The sequence below is a fragment of the Lepus europaeus genome, chromosome 3 (genome assembly GCF_033115175.1).
Source record: "Lepus europaeus isolate LE1 chromosome 3, mLepTim1.pri, whole genome shotgun sequence".
Lineage (NCBI taxonomy): Eukaryota > Metazoa > Chordata > Mammalia > Lagomorpha > Leporidae > Lepus > Lepus europaeus.
In genome coordinates, this window is record NC_084829.1 from 4,637,560 (window position 1) to 4,655,276 (window position 17,717).

A 17,717-nucleotide genomic window follows, 5' to 3' on the forward strand; every position below is an offset into this window, starting at 1 on the left:
CCTCCCATTGGAGCCCATAGTCCTTGGGTAAGTGAACAGTCCGTTTAACATGAACAGACTTCCGAGGCAGAGGAAAGACTCAAAGTCCAGTGCCCATCACATGAACTCCGTGTTACAGTACTTGCACACCCTCGTAGGACGTGAGGGGGAGCAAAAGGTGAGCCCTCTCACCGTATTTGCCCACGTGTGCACTCACGCCAGGATCCCCCTTCCAGGCCCCCTTCAGGAACAAAGGACGTATTTCCCCCAGACATCATCCCCAGGGGGCAGTCTTCAGCTGCCAGCTCTCTTCAGGAGACAGCACAGCTACAGAGAGCTGCCCAAGGCCAGGGCCCCTGTCTGAGGCAGGACGCACCTCCAAGATGGCACAGTAAGTGACAGGTGGAGAGGGCGCAGGGCACTGACAGAAGTGGCCTTGGGTTTGTGGCAGACAACACCAAGATGGTAGCTGCAAGGTAGGCGGTGTGAACCAGAAACCTGAGGGAACCATAGGCAGCAGACAGTGGGAGAGAAGACCAGGCCTGGCTGATGCCCCCACACCTGCTGGCCAGGGGATATCTCTAGTGAAGCCAGGGAGGGCAGTTTTCCAGAGAATAAGAACTGATATGAGTGGTAGATGAGATAGATAGATAGATAGATAGATAGATAGACATAGAGATAGATAGAGATAGAGATAGATAGATAGATATAGATAGAGATAGAGATAGATAGAGGTAGAGATAGATAGAGATAGAGATAGAGAGATAGAGAGATAGAGAGATAGATAGATAGATAGAGGTAGATAGAGATAGATACATAGAAAGATGATAGATAGATAAACAGGTGAGGGAGGTGATAGCATTGGAATTGGCTGATGTGACTATGAAGGTGAAGTCCCTCAAGAAGTCTCAAAGCTGGACGCTCTGGGAAGCCCGTGGCATAGCTTAGTCCAGGTCCAGAGCCTGAGTACCTGGTGCGTGCGCTGGGGAGGTCCTGGAGTCTAAAGGCCATAGAACCTCTTATTTTGATTTCTGAGAGCAGGAGATGGTGCCCCAAGTGTAGGAGAGAGAGCAAATTCACCTTTCCTCCGCTTGTTTGTTCTGGGATCCTCAACCAATTACTTACCCTACTCATTCAAGCCCCGATCTCTTCTAGAAAAACCCTCTCGGACCCACTCAGAGGTCACGAGTGCCAGCCACCCAGGCACCCCTCACAAGTCAACGCCTGGAGTTAAACATCGCCCGCCCTTCTCTAGGGCCGTGGCACCCGTGAGACCTGGGATGTGTGTGCAGTCCCAGGGAGACAGCAGCAAAAACGCTTAGTTAACAAAAATAATCCCAAACTTGCTGAGAAGCCTTGAACCGACAGAGGCGTGTCTTCACTCCTAAGAAATCAGCGACTTCGTCGTTACACACCTGAGGCCGTGACACTGAACTTCATGCCTGCTCACGGTGATGTTGGCCTTGAGAATGACCCCCTTCCGCTGTCTGTTGACAGGGATGCCTGGTACTGTGGAGAGACAGGGCTGGCAGTGGCCTCTTGCATGGGGGCTTGTTCCGCCTGGGATAGGGAGCAAGCTGGGAATCGGATGCAGCTGAGTAATCCACCCAACAAGATTCTACCCACGAAGCTGTGGCAGCCAAGGAGGTACTTTGCTCAAGTCTCCCACCAGGGATCCACCATGGCGGCCATGCTGGGCTGCATTTCCCCAGGATGCCCAGAGAGGGCGCTGGAGTCCGGGGCCTCAGGGACTCCCCAGTGGCCCAGCTGGGACTCTCAGGACGGCTGTGGCTCCTGACTAAGCCTGCTTCCCTCTCTTCTTTCCAAGGTCAGACCTGCCTTGCAGTCTAAGAGCCCCCCGCCCCCCTGTGAGAAGCATCTCCTCCAATCAATCTTCGCATGTCTACTTTGCTCTTGCCATCTGCTTCTCAGGGGACTCGCACTGACAGAGGGAATGAAGACGCTCTTTGGAAAGAATCCAAAGGTTAGAGGCACGAGGCTGTAGACCCGTCAGACGCAGGACTCTGAGTGTCAGCGTGCCCTCCCTTGTTTGAATCTGTCCTAATCCAAGCTCTCTGCACTCGGGCTTGGGTTCTGAGGTTAGAAGATACGGTACGAAAGCTTCCATCGGACTTTGTGACACTTTGTGGTGTCCCTCCACCAGAGTCGGGGGAATTCCCTCCACCTTTGCCACGGAGTCCAGCTTGGGCTCTGTAAGATCTCCAGGTACTCTCGCTGTGGACTCCCCCCAGGCCCAGGGCCACGGTGCTGCTGGACAGAACAACGCCTCCTGCAGGAGGTACTTGGGTGGAGCAGTGTTGGAGGGGCATCTGCAACATTAAAATCAATTGAACTCTTACATTCGGTTGTTGTCTTATTTTCTCTACCTGTGCTCCTCTGGGTTGTGAAACACCAGATTCTACTCAGTGTAGGTGTCACAACCTTGACCAGACCATAAGATCCCTATCTTCATCCACTTCCGGGGACATATTTATTCACGATACCCTGATCTCTCTCTCTCTTCCGCAAGAGACCAGCTGGAGACCTAACCGGAGGAGGTGCTGGGGTGCCCTCTCTCCTTCCTGTCTCCTACCCCACTTCTCTTCTGGGCCCACTTCCCAGCCATGACAGGTTTCTACATGGGGCAACTCATGTTCATGTGTGTGTGTGTGTATGTGTGTTTGCTTACCTTCTGAATAAAGTTTATCTTATATATGGGAAAAAACAGATACCTTGGTTAGGGGCTGGCATTGCGCTATAGTAGGTAAAGCCGCTGCCTGAGATGCTGCCATCCCATATGGGCACCAGTTTGAGTCCCAGCTGCTCCACGTTTGACCCAGATCCCTGTTAATGTGCCTAAGAAAGCAGCAGAAGATGGCCCCTGCACCCATGTGGAAGCCCCCGAAGAAGCTCCTGGCTCCTGGCTTGGGATCAGCCCAGCTTGGGCTGTTGCAGCCATTTGGGGAGTAAACCAGTGGACAGAAATTCTCTCTCTCTCTCTCTCTCTCTCTCTCTCTTTCCCTCTCTCTCTCCCCTCTCCCAACTCTGCCTTTCAAATAAATAAAATTAATCTTTTAAAAAAAGATATCTTGGTTAGTTATTGATGTTTTCATATAAATCTCTGACTTTCGTTTCAGACCTAATCTCTAACTCTTCTATGGTCCCGCGTCCAAGGGCACTGTATCAGCTCTGTTGAATGAAGATTAGATTTGCGATTGCCACTGATCCCTGTGAGGAGATCAAGGATGATCAAGCGATTTGCAGACACAAGACACTGCTTCCTCAAAAGACTGCTGTACCAGGTCATTCTTACATCCAGACATAGGGATGGTGAGAGTGAAGGGGCTGGGTGGGAGGGAGGACACCCAATGATGAATAAGACGCTGTCCCTACTGTGGGCTTACAGCTTGGTGGGAGAGACAGAGCCACACCCAGAGGTCCGCTTCAGTCGGGGAAGAGCCACGAAGGGCTGGACCACAGAGCTCTGACCACACGGGATGGGGGTGACTCACGCACCCCTGGGGGCTCAGGGACTCTGGGGAGGAGTTGTAATCCAACTGGACCTTGAGGGCTGAGCGGTGTCCCGCCCGCTGACACCAGGATGTAGGGGTGGATAGCCAAGGAGAGGAGAGGAGGGTTTTCAAGGACAGCAAGGCCAGGAGATGCCGGCCTCACTGAGAGAGCAGGGCTTGGGGGAGGCGGCCTGCCCGGGGCAGCAAAGCAGCCGAGCCCAGGATCCGCAAGACCCTTTGACGTTGGTCCGGAACAGAGACTTTGCCAGGAGCTGGGTTTCCCAGGGAGTTTCTTATTTTGTATTCCAATGATGCCAACGTCACTGCCGTATTAAACAGAAAGAGATCGCTTGTTGGTTTTTTCCACTCTTTGCCTGTGTTCACTCAAAGACGTGAAGTTTAGAGGGATGGCCAATGGCCCTGTGACTTCCAGCATGGAGATGAGACCCACATCCTGCTCCTCGCCGAGAACACGCTGCACGGAACACAGGGTCCCTCCCACCCCAACTGAAAGAGACCAGTGTTCTTACTCACCCGCCTCTTGCCCACGCTGGGAAGCTGTGTGTTTTCTGCATTTCCCTGGCCTCCCATCAATGGCAGAAGAGCCATTCTACAAAACCAGGCGCAAAGCAGCATTCTCTGCTCTGCTTCTACCTGCACGGAGGCAGTGAGGCTCTCCAGGTCCCTCCCCCACTGCTCGCAAGACCCCAGGTGGGCAGCGACTCCGTGTGCTCCTGGTAGCCTGTCCTCATTTGTCAGGGCCTCTTGGTCCTGCCTGAGATCACACCGGCACGTGCTGTGCGCTGCCAGCCCCCAAGCACCCCTGCAGGGTGGTCCTCAGTGGGGTGGAATCGTCCTTAGTGCCAAGGGCAGGGGGTAGGGAGTCTGGCCAGAGTCAGATGAAAGGCTTGCCAGCAGCGAGCACACTTTGTGAGCAGAACGGATCAACCTCCAGTGCCAGCAACGAGTTCACGGTTTGCTTCTGCATGCCTTGTGATGAGCAGGTGCCCAGAGCAGATTGGCCCCATGGTGGAGGTCGACTGGGGGGGCACACGGAGGGGGAGGGAGGGAGCAGGTTTGAGGATTCAGGATCCTGCCTGAAAGCAAGGTGGGCAGGCCAGGAAGGTGGTGCCAGAGAGGGTAGGAGCCTGGAGTCTGAAGAACTGGTTTAGCAAGGAGGGAGAGGTAGGGAAGAGATGCCCAGATCACAGTAACAGGGTTTGAAGACGAGGGGTCAGCGCATCAAGTGCTTACTTTGTATCCCCTTGGAGATCATGTGTCCAGGTGCGCCAGCCGCTTATCTGAGACCACCTCCACGTGTGTTTTGATTCCACCTGGCTGCACCTACATCTCACCCACCACACTGTTAGGAAAGTTCGCCGGCGTCCAAACCCGGCTTTCATCTGGATGGGGCCCCAGCCCCGATGCAGGCCACCAGCAGGAGCGTTCTGGGGCTATCCCCAGCAGCGCGGGCAGCCCAGGACAGGCCTGCGGCGGTGGGCAGCTGGTCACCGGCTCAGCGTTTGTGTGGATGCTGAGCCATCCTGGATGCAGGGTGGGAGGGGAGCGGCGGGAAGTGCGCTGTGTGCAGCCGCCCGGCGGCAGAGTGCACATGGGACTTGTCCCCTGCCGTGCACGTGCCAGGAGGGTGCAAGGTCCAGGCAGGTGGCCAGCTGGAGGCAGGGGAGTGCCTAGGGAGGGAGACTCGTGAAGGGAACTGTAGCTCATCCCGGCTCTTTCTGTTCCGGTCTTCCCTTTTAATCAGGCCTGAGTCCTCCTGGTCTCTTGTTGCTACAGCGTCAAGCCGAAGCCCTCAGCCTGGCGTGGTAGGGGTCGCCACGTTGGGCCCCACCACAAACACCCAGGACAGTCCTGGACCAGAGAAGGCGGCCTCTCGGGCTGCCACATCTGCAGACTCTCCCAGGCCCGTCCTTGGCTGCGAGCTGGCCCGCCCTCTCCTCCCCTCCGTGTCCTGAGCCTCAGGCTCAAGTCCCTCCGTCCCCTGGGCCCTCACACACAGCAGCCCGCAGAGGTCTCTTCCCACCCTGTACGCAAGTCACAGGAAAAGGAGGGGGGTGCTGGGACCTGTGTGTCTGAGTTCAGATTCCAGATCCTTCTCTGGCTAACTGTGTGGTCTTGGCAGGACAAGGACGCCTCTACCCTTAGACGGCTTTTCTGACGACGGGCTCAGATTCATGGGGGACAGCAAACAATGTCTCTGTGCTGGGCACACAGCAGGGACTCAGTGTGGCCAAACCCCTTCTGCTCTCACCCCTCTTACTCTATGTTATCTCTTCTTTATAATCCATTATATCTATATCTATATATGTGTGTGTATACACACGTACATATATATGTAATGTTAATATGTTTGAGATTCTTTTCGTTATGTATTGTTATGCATATGTTGTGACTCCCTAATTGAATTGGTTATATATTTTTCATTCAGTCTTTGAAAGAATCTTCAACAGAGAGTCTGTTATGTTCCACATCTTGTGGCAGGCAGTAGAAGTCAAAGGGAAAAAGAGTTTCCCAAGAGGAAACCTTGTCTTACACTTCTTTGTAAAGCCACCATAAGTATATTTTAGAGATAGGCAGAAAAAAATAAAATGATTACTCACATGGTGATAGGTGTAGTAAGTGCTAAATAAATATTTATTGAGCCCTTAGCTTTCGAGGTTTCGATGAAAGGTGTGAAATGCTTTTGAGATATTTTTGTTTTTTATTTCTGACTTAGCGTGTTCTAGGTGTGACCAAATGGGAAAGTCTGGATTTCACAACAGGAAAAATTGGAAGTGATTGTTCATGACCCCGAAGGTGTGATGGCATTCTGTAAAAGCTGTCAGCCTCAGGTGTCGTGTGCGTGTGTGTGTGTGTGTTCTGCAATTGTAAATGTGCATCAATGAGGGGACAAGAATCAAGTTACAAAAAGTTGAACTACATGCAAAATAGAAATCACAACTCCCTAAGTCAGGCTTGCCTCCTAATACCCTAGCCTGGCCGTGCATCGCGGGGCTTACACTGATGAGGGTAGAACTGGTTTTGTGATGGTGCAGTTCAACCACTGTCCATGAATCAGTGCCGATGCTGAAGGCATTCCATTCCCAGGTCTTTTCAATGCCCAGCTGCTCTCTGGAAAGGGGTTCCAGTCGCCACAGCAATGGCCTTCTTGCTTCGTTCCTCCCTGACGGGGTCCCACGCTCCCCCCTTCTACACGGATGGTCACACAGCTCCTCCAAAGCGGGGTGGGCGCTTCCCCGTTCTCTGCACGGATGGCCACACGGCTCCTCCAAAGCGAGGTGGCCCTGTCGGTAAGCTGTCAGCATCGACAGATTTACCGGATATCTGCTGGGTGGACGTCGAGTGACTGTGGGATATGTGTTGCGGGGAAGCTCGTGGGTCTGGTTCCCAGCTCTCTTCCTGGAGGCTGCCCCCACCACACCCTGGTCCCCGTTTGTGGCCTTTGCTCATTATCTCCACCTGCAGCTAGGCCATCTCCTGGTGAGCGTGTGCTTTCATTGCGTCTGCCGCCCGGGGCCCCAGCAGCCGACAGCTCACCCGCTCAGAACCTCCACCAGGTCCTGCCACTGTTAGCTGCGCTACTGGTAAGGAAGCTCGACCTTTCCATGGCAACGTACAGGCTACAAAAGGCTTCTCGGGCAGCACCTCCCTTAGCCACATCTTGCCCTTTACTGGCTCCTCCGCCCTGAGGATCCAGGGCTTTCACTGGTGTGGCCGGCCAGCCCTCTCCCTATGGCCCATCACCGCCTCCCCACCCCACCCCCCACTTCATGCGCCTATAACATCCAGCTGCTCATAGCTGTCAGCCCCATACCACCCTGCCCTCATCCTCCATGTTGATGCTGCTTGCCTTTGACTCAATGTCCGCCCCCCTTCGCCTTGCTCTTCTCCTCTCTCCACCAGCTGCTGCCGGCCCCTGCCGAGCTGTGCTCGCTCCCCTCCCGAGCTCACGGTGAGCGTCCCTCTGACGGCAGCAAATGTTCACAGCACAACACTGGCCCGGGTAGCTATTTTGAAACAACCGTTCAGGAGCATCAGGTACAGCCACGTTGCTGTGTAGCCAGCACCCGCATCCACCCAGAACGTTCCCATCAGCCCACACGGAATCCTGGCACCTGTTCGTGTCAGCCTGCCGGGGTTTCCACAGTGCCAGGGACCAGCGGCTTCAGCCATGGTAGCGGCTTTCCTCACGGCTCTGGAGGCTGGACGTTCTACAGGATGCTCCAGTGAGGCCCCGCTGCCTGGTTAACAGCTGGCCAGGGTCCCACTGTGTCCTCTCATGTCCTTTCTTCTGTATGTGTGTGTGTGGGGGGGACACAGATAGAGAACGTTCTGGAATGTTCTGGAATCTGCCCCTTTAATGAGGATACCAGTGATCCTGTACTAGGGTTCTAGCCTTATGGCCACATTTGACTTTAATTATCTCCCTAAAGTCCTTATATTCAAATATACTCATGTTAGAGGTTAAGACTTCAATGAGGCAGGCGCCGCGGCTCAATAGGCTAATCCTCCGCCTTGCGACGCCGGCACACCGGGTTCTACTCCCGGTCAGAGCACTGGATTCTGTCCCGGTTGCCTTTCTTCCAGTCCAGCTCTCTACTGTGGCCTGGGAAGGCAGTGGAGGATGGCCCAAGTGCTTGGTCTCCTGCCACCCATGTAGGAGGCCCAGATGGAGTTCCAAGCTCTTGGTTTTGGCTTGGTCCAGCCCCTAATGCTGTGGCCATTTGGGGAGTGAACCAGCAGATGGAAGATCTCTCTTTCTCTTTCTCTCTCTCTCCATCTCTTTCTCTCTCTCTAACTCTGTCTTTCAAATAAATAAATAAATCTTTTTAGAAAAATAGTGTGGCCAGCTATATAAACAAGTTATACTGAGGTCCCGATCAGACTCAGTAAATTACTATTTTCCTATATCAATCAGAACTCCTCAGAGAACCTGGACCAACAGCATTCAAAAGGTCCTCCAAAACGCGGTGCATGAAATAAATTTTTATTTCTTTCCCTCATTTTCTTTCTTTCAGAGGCAGAATGACAGAAGAAGCGTCAGGCAGAGAGCTCCTATCTACCGGTTCACTCCCCAAATGCCTGTACCAGCCAAAACCAGGAACCAAATTCAGGTCTTCCTGGCGAGGACCCAGCTGCTTGAGCCATCTCCTGCTGCATCCCAGGGTCTGCATTAACAGCAAGCTGAAGTCAAGAACAAGGTTAGGCTCTCAACCCAGGTTTTCCAATAGGAGAGGTAAGCGCCCAACTGGCATCCTAACTGGTAGACTAAATGTCGTTCATACAGCAGTAATATTTTACCACCCATCTGGGTATCTCTCATCCAAGTCAAATTGACATGTGGGGCCAGTGCTGTGGCACAGCAGTTTAAGCCATCTGCTACAATGCCGGCATGCCATACGGGCACCGGTTCAAGTCCCAGCTGCTCCACTTCCCATCTAGCTCACCACCCATATGCCTGCAGAGAAGTGGAAGATGGCCCAAGTGCTTGGGCCCCTGTCTCTTATGTGCAAGACTCTGATGGAGCTTCTTGGATGCTGACTTCACCCTGGCCCAGCCTTGGCTGTTAAAGCCATTTGGGGAGTGAACCAGCAGATGGAAGATCTCTCTCTTTCTCTTTCCCTTCTTCCCTCCATCTCTCACTCCTTGTCTCATTGTAACTCTGCCTTTCAAATAAATAAATCTTTAAAAAATTTAACCAGAGCCAGAGCCATGGCTCACTTGGCTAATCCTCCACCTGCAGTGCCAGCATCCCATATGGGCGCCGGGTTCTAGTCCCGGTTGTTCCTCTTCAGTCCAGCTCTCTGCTGTGGCCCGGGAGGGCAGTGGAGGATGGCCCAAGTGCTTGGGCCCTGCACCCGCGTGGGAGACCAGGAAGAAGCACCTGGCTCCTGGCTTCGGATCCGTGCAGCACCGGCCGTAGCGGCCATTTGGGGGGTGAACCAATGGAAGGAAGACCTTTCTCTCTGTCTCTCTCTCTCTCTCACTGTCTATAACTCTACCTGTCAAATAAAAAAAAAAAATTAACCATCAATCCCTGTCCTGAAATTTGGCAACAACGTAAATTGTTGATGCTCTTTCTTGGCTTCTGTGGCCATGACACTCTCTTCAGACCTCAGCATTTTCAAAAGGAGGATTTGTGCTTCCTATACTGATGTTATGGCATACTTTAGCTCGTAACTTCATAAAAGAATGAAGCAATTCCAAACGGTGTTTAGACCAACGTTCACCAAACAGAGTAAGTAGTTGTATATGTTCTAAAAAATGATTTTCAACTACAAATCGTCCAAGTTGTCTAATAGCAACTCATGTACAAATGGATTATTTAAAAATTTTCAGGGAGTGATGACAGTTTACCCCTCTTCTCAGTTTTCATTGGCGACCTCATATTTCGGGGTTTTGACATGCCAATGGCACGGTGCTGTCATTGTATGAGACTCTGCAGTTAGGGCACAGACGTCATTGATTTCCCATGGCCGGGGATGTGCCTCCCTTCCTGTGAGCCTGGCGAGCACACAAACTGAATTGGCTCTGTGGTGATGGTCTCAGGTCAGGGACCCTGGAATCAGAGCCCGAGGCAGGCGTGAGGGAAGAGCTGAGCAGGGGTGTGACACTCACCCAGAGTAGGCATCCACCAAGCACAAACCTCTCCTGGTCTCGTTTCCCACTCCGGGAGGGGTGTCACCCTTTTGTACATTCCCCCAGCAGCCAGGCTGTCATGGGCCTCGACTGACCATGCCCTGCTGGCACTGGGGGGCGGGGGACCAAGAGCAATCAGCAGGCAAAGCCACAGCACCCAAGGAAAGTGGGGGAGGGGAGGAGGAGATGGGTGCGTGGAGCCAGGGAGGGGATCAAGTGAGGCCCCAGAATCCCCATGGAAGCTCTCTGCCCTCTTTCTGAGATCTCTAAGAAATACTGCATTGTAAGAATCGCGAGAACAGTAAGAACTGAACAAACACAGGCAAGCATGGTGTTCTCCCAACTTCCTTACCAACCTTCTCCTGCTAGGATTCTTGTTCTGCCTTCCTCCTCTTCCCAGATCTTGATGAACACATCGTTTCAGAGTTTATCTCAGTGCAAACACCCAAGACCCAGGACTCCGAGGCTCTGGGAACTTCACCACCATTCTGGGCACTGCTCAGAGAAACGAGACTGGCTCAGTCTGGCCCCTTTCAGCGGCGGTATTTGGGAGCCTTGTCAATCAACCCAGACTCTGGTCCCCTAAGCTTGCAGAAGGAACCAGCAGGGGTGGGGAGGGGGCTAACAGCTCAGCTCTTTGCCCCAGATTTTCTAACAAGGGCAGTGAAAGAGGAAGCTTAATCCTATCAGGCTGGGGGTGGAGCATCCAGATGCTTCCTGGCCTTCTGCTCACCTGTGCCTCTTCTGCGCTAGCAGAGAACCGTCGTCCTCCTCGGCCTGCCGCCCCGATCGAATCCAGTCACACACTACCCAGCAGCCTTTGGGTCAGCAGCTGCCGGGTTGGTCAACAGTGGACCACAGCTACGGCGGTGATCCCTGAGAGGGTGACAATGCCCAGCGACATCACAGCGGTGGCGAGGTCATGGCACACGCATTCCCCACGTGCCGCGGTGCCATGGGTGTGACCAGATCAGCCGCACTGCCCATGGTAGCTGGGAAGAAATGACTGTGCTGCTGGCTTAGCTGCCACTGTGCTGTCCTTTAGTCTTTCCACTAGTATTTTTTTTTTGGACAGGCAGAGTGGACAGTGAGAGAGAGAGACAGAGAGAAAAGTCTTCCTTTTGCCGTTGGTTCACCCTCCAATGGCCGCCGCGGTAGGTGCGCTGCGGCCCGCGCACCGCGCTGATCCGAAGCCAGGAGCCAGGTGCTTATCCTGGTCTCCCATGGGGTGCAGGACCCAAGCACTTGGGCCATCCTCCACTGCACTCCCTGGCCACAGCAGAGAGCTGGCCTGGAAGAGGGGCAACCGGGACAGAATCCGGTGCCCCGACCGGGACTAGAACCCGGTGTGCCGGCGTCGCAAGGCGGAGGATTAGCCTAGTGAGCCGCGGAGCCGGCCTCCACTAGTATTTTAAGGACTATTCAGTCTACTGCCTCAAGCCCGCGGCAGCCTGGGCCACTTGGTGTCTAGCACGTCTCTCGATCGCATCAAGAGGTCAAGAGGCCCAGTTGGGGGGGAGGCCTGCCCCGAGTCCCTTTGTGTAGCTGTGGCTGCTGCGACCTTCCCACAGGGACACATTTCTCTGAATGTGGACCCCCCTTGGCGTTAGGGGATGCACCAGCGCGGTAAGGAGGTAAGGCCTGGGTAGAACCAGAAGTTGCCTTTGGTGGTCCCCATAGCAACCAGCACCCAGGCTCCTCGCTGAGAGGGAGCGTGTTCGGTTAACTACTGTGCCACAAAGCTCTGCTTACACCAGAACACTGCTTCTTAAAACCCATTTAAACAGAGTTTGACAGGCATTTTATTCAGAGCCGTAAAGCAGTGCCGCCACAGCGCTTCATAAATAGACAGACGCGGTTTATGATAACGGCCCTTAATCTGCCTCACCCTCATCGTTGTCGTCATCAACCTAACAACGTGATGAATGGCACATGGATCTCTACGAAGATGCGTGTATTCAAGATGTAAAAACATTCAGAGAAAATGATACGGCGCATAGCGTCTTCGTGGGTAAAGGTCTGAACGATGCGTGCGTAATGAACTTGTCTAGTTCCCACGTGTGTCGCTGCCGTCTTTCTAATCTGATTCCCAAATAGTCAGGCGCTTTTTGCCAGGTAACGGGTCTCCCTTATCTGTCCTGCTGCTCTAGGGCCATCTGCAAATGCCACTTGGACTTCATCCTCAGCTCCCACAGTGCTGTTTACGATGTACCGATCCGAGACAGCTCCTGGCTGAACCACTAGTGACAGCTGAGGTCCACCATGGCTGCCCAGCGGAGAGAAACTTCTGTGCTCTCGGCCACGCATTTTGCGGAACACTTTATTCGTTTGCACGATCTGTGGTTCCTGCTGCCAAGGGTGCCCGTGGGAGACGCCATGCAGGAACAGAGACCAAGTGGTTGCTTTCGGGTTTAGTGAGGCAGGGGCTGAGCTAATTTGCAACCACTGTCTAGAGGATGAGCCCCCAAATCCTGGAATCCTGCTCCCGCACCTGGGGATCATCAATGGATGATGAGAGTGGTCTAGCGAAAGGCAAGAGATGCTGTGTACGGTCCAGTCCTGCAGCCAAGGGGATCGGGTTCCTGTGGGGACTCCAATACGAAGCCAATGAGCCGTTCGCCTGAGGCCACACTCTCCCCCTGGGGTTCAGGTTGCCTGGAAGCTGCCGAGACAAGGAGAGCCTGGCTCTGCTGAGGACTTGTCCATGGGGACGCTGGGAGCAGCCAGGAGAAGCCCTTCCCTCCGATGCTTGATAAATGAGCACCCGGGTGAATCTACCCCCCTAGGCTGGGAAATCTCCATAGCAACACATCTCCGTTCTCTGATCTTTCTTGGTCCCAAACCTCCAATGCAGGCCTTTTAGCAGAACTGTGGGAGAGGAGATGGTCTTGCCTCGCCCTCTCTCCTCCATCCTTACCTCCTGCCCACTCCTACCTCAAACACACAAGCACACACCCGACAGCTACATGTGCCCGTGGACTTCAGATACCTCCAGGGCAGGTATCTTTACCCCAAGGGTCTTCTATCTGATAGAGCAAGAGAACCAGCAGACAGGTTTTGTAAACACAACAGGCCTTTAAGGCAGCCCGGAGTGTAAGTTCTTCCCAAAACAATGACCCTGGGTCTGTAAGAAGAGGAGACTCCAGTATGCATCTGTCCCAAACCTCGGCTTCCTAAGCAGTGAGCCCTGCTTTCCAGGCTACACGACCCTTGCAGAGCTGGTGGGAATGCTGACAGCAGAGGTGTAAGGCCTTGGGTCTCCATGGAGTGGCAGAATCCAGCCAACCCCAGGACACACCCAGGCCCAGGAGGAGAGAACAGTGAAGGGGGCCATCCCAGAAGAGAAGCACGTAGGCCAAGGGGTCTCGGACTTAGCATGGACGAGCATGAGCTGGAAGATCTGTTGATATATCAACTGCAGGACCGACCCCGGAGCTTCAGAATCAGCAGGTCCGAGACAGGCTGGGGGATTTGGGTTTCTAGCAAGTTCCCGGGAAACACAGAGGAAGCAGCTGCCACCCCTAGAGCTTGGGGGACCGTGCGATGGGGTGGAGTGGCTGGAGCCTGGAGACTCAGTGGGGGCTGCAGCCAAGGGGGGTTCCTCTGGGTCTGTTCCTCCCGTCCTCTAATCTCCAGCCGCTGTTCTCACTGGCCGCTCTCGCCCAGGTGCTGGGGAATGTGGATCTGGGAGAACAGAGCAGGAGGAGGGAGTGGCTGTGAGCGCACAGCAGCCCTGACCAGCACCCTCCTTGCAAGGCACCCGTGTGTCTCCCTCTGGTCACAGAGCCCAGGGAAACAATCGGTCATAGCAGAGCTGAGAAGTCAAAGTTGGTTCCATCAACTCTAGCGCCAGGGTCATCGTGTTGTACAGCTGTGCGCATTAGTCAGGGCTCTGCAGACAAACAGAGCTACCAGAAGAGAGACTGACAGGTAGCAATGGGTGGAGAGAGGAGGGGATTTATTATGGGAATTGGCTCACATGACCATAGAGCCCGCAGAGTCCTGGACCTGTAACCTGGAGAACCAGGAACACCCGTGCTGTGCTGCTGTGAGGACTTCAAGGCCTGCGCACCACTGATTCAGGTCCCAACCTCTTCTAGAAACATTCACAGGCCTAGAAACAGTGCTTGACTGGCTACCCGGGTGACCCTCATCCCAGAGAGCGAGCACCTAAAATTCACCATCTACCTGTGACAGCTCTGTACTCTCTTCCTTAGAGGTCCCTCCTCACCGCCTTGCCTTCCTACACGCCCCACCTGCCTTCTCTCCCCACGCAGGGCACGGCCACCAAGCAACCTCCAGGTCTCCATCTGGTGGATGCTCCTGGTTGGACTCAGGTGACTGACCCTTTACATGAGCACAGGCTCGGCGTCACAGTGACTCTCAACTCTGCCACCTTCAGCGCGTGTCGATGTCTCTGCTTTGCTGGGGAGGAAGTGGGCTCAGAGTGGGTTGCTGGCTTGCCTGAGGTCACCCAACGCATTAGCATGAGCTTCAAACTGGAAGTCAAAGCTCCCGAGTCCCGGCCCAGCGATGAGCCCTATCGCACCACGTGGCTGTTTGTAGCTATGAAAAATCCATCTCGGGAGAGAGCTCGCTGAGATCAGCTGGGTGCTGGCACCTAGCATGTGCCTTACCTGGGCAGCCAGCTCAGTCTCCAGGGAGAGGCCTCGGACAGAAGTGGGAGGAGGCAGCCTCTCCCCTCGGACTGCTCGTGCCCAGATCACAACATCCCACAGTCGTGTCTGTGCTGCAACCTGCTGCAAGTCATGAACAATCTTTCTCAACTGCCTGACTCTTTGAAGCCGTTGCCAGTTTCTGTGTTAGTCCAAGCTAACAACAGGAGGTCACTGGACTCAGAACTGGGAAGAGGCATACAGGCTCACGGATGCATATATCCAGGATGTAAAACAAAACCTCTCTCTGCCTCTGCCTCCAGATAAAGGCCACCGAGTTGTACCGATGGTGAGATTTCTTCCCGGCTTTATCATGAGTGACGCCCACCTCGACAGAGGAAGACTCTGATGCTGGTGGATGAGGACAGCTTGGATGCTCTTTGCTAAGTTATGCTTAGAAACAAGCGGATCAGGCCTCGCGAGCTCCAAGTGCAGAGGTCAAGGGCATGGCACTGCATGGGCCCCAATCCTCACATTGATACCTACCTCAGGCATTACTTACCTGCTGTGTGCCTTGGTTCCTCCATTTAACTGATAGGAACACCCATACGAGGGAGCTTCAAACAGTTCATGTAACATGGGATTAAAAGGTTCATTTTGATGCAAAAATTTCAAAATCTGGGCACAGTCTTTCCAGACTATGTATTTTCCATGAACTTTTTGAATACCCTCCCATAATATGGATCTCAGAGGTGGTTTTGAAGATTACTATTTAGAAGATGTAAAACATTTAAAAATAGTGCCCAGTAAATGTTAATTATTCTGACTCCTCTATTTCACAGGTCAGAGGTGCACCTGCTAACAGGTGGCGAAGGCAGTTCGGAGGCGAGCTTTGCACTTGGGCCTTCCTCAGGTGTAGGGGGGATCAGCAAAGAACACACACAGGGAGACTCTCATTCCAGGAAAGGGGTTGGGAGCATTCAGTTTAGGCTCCAACCTGATGGGAGAACCCTTCCGCTCCACTGAGGTCTGCCTGCACACCTCCAGAAACATGAACTCCGTGACTCCCCAGGCTGCTCGCTCCACATCCAGCCCTCTCTGTTTGTGGACTGGTTTCCGTCCCCATGCAGAACCACAACCAAGTCTCCCAGCAATACAGAGAAGCTGTATTGGGAGAGAAGTTCCCTTCCCCTGGGGGAGAAGCCCGTTGGCATTCTGGGCTTAGGGCCACAGTCCCCAAGTCTGTTAGCCAACTCCAGTGCCAGGTGCTGACTCGCTGACCCTTCAGAAAGCTGGGCAACCTAACATTTGGTCTTGATACCTGAAACACTGGATGGTCCCTGGGGCACCAGGGGTCAGGGGGAGCCTTGTGTCCCTCACCCTGCTCACCACTGGGAGTCACACAGAGAAAGCCCAAGTGGCCAGCCCTGCTGGATGAAGTAGGTCTCCAAAACATAAAAGCATTAAAAACCAACTCTAACCAGAGGTAAGGTGGTAGGAGATGTCTTTAAGATATCTGGAAATGTCTGAAGACCCTGCCTTGACTCACAATAGACATTTCCTCTGTAGGCTGAATATTCCAATAGCTTCTACAGAGAACAGTAGAGAGCATGGGGATGAGTTCAGCTCAGGCATCAGAAGGACTTCAGATCCTTGGACCCCCTACTTGAGAACATGGTGACTTGGGGACTGGCTTCTGAGAGCCCATGTCCTTGAACATAAAGTGGGGATATCTATACCTCAGAGGGTTGTTGGGACAATGCAAGACATGTGTTAGGATAGTGTTTGGCACCCAATAAATACTCAAAAAAAAAAAAAAATCCTAGTCCTATGGTGCTCACACTGTATCCTCAGATACAAATGACTGCACCCCTACATGTCACCCTGCACTATAGGCACCCGAACTAGGTTAGGATATCCAGATTTAAAACAAAAACTCCCCCCGAGCCGACACACGGCCTGACCTTAAAGACACCGGTTCCGACAGCCACATTCCACGGCAGAGTGTCTGCGTTCGATCCCTGGCTCCGGCTCCAATTCCAGCCTCCTGCCAGGGCACACCCTAGAAGGCAAACAGGCGCTGGCTCAGGCGGGTGTGCCCCTGTCACCCACGTGGGAGACCTGGATTGTGTGCCCAGCTGCTGGCGTTGGCCTGGACCAGCCCTGGCCTTAGTGCACATTTGAGCAGTGAGCAGGGCACCGGAGCTCTCTCTGTTGCTCACTGGCTCGCTCTCCCTCCCTCTCTCCCAAGCAATACAATAAAGGGAAAACAGTCTTACCCTGCAGGTGAACCACAAAAGAGTTGAGAAGTGCACTCTCAGCTCGTCCTTCTCAGAGCACAGAGAACGGGAGCCCCGAGCTCTAGAGGGAGCCCCGAGCTCTAGAACGGGAGCCCCAGGCTCTAGAGGGAGCCCCGAGCTCTAGAACGGGAGCCCCGAGCTCTAGAGGGAGCCCCGAGATCTAGAACGGGAGCCCCAGGCTCTAGAGGGAGCCCCGAGATCTAGAACGGGAGCCCCGAGCTCTAGAGGGAGCCCCGAGCTCTAGAACGGGAGCCCCAGGCTCTAGAGGGAGCCCCGAGATCTAGAACGGGAGCCCCGAGCTCTAGAGGGAGCCCCGAGCTCTAGAACAGGAGCCCTGAGCTCTAGAATGGGAGCCCCGAGCTCTAGAGGGAGCCCCGAGATCTAGAACGGGAGCCCCGAGCTCTAGAGGGAGCCCTGAGCTCTAGAACGGGAGCCCCGAGCTCTAGAGGGAGCCCCGAGCTCTAGAACGGGAGCCCCCGAGCTCTAGAACAGGAGCCCTGAGCTCTAGAGGGAGCCCCGAGCTCTAGAACGGGAGCCCCGAGCTCTAGAGGGAGCCCTGAGCTCTAGAACGGGAGCCCCGAGCTCTAGAGGGAGCCCCGAGCTCTAGAACGGGAGCCCCTGAGCTCTAGAACAGGAGCCCTGAGCTCTAG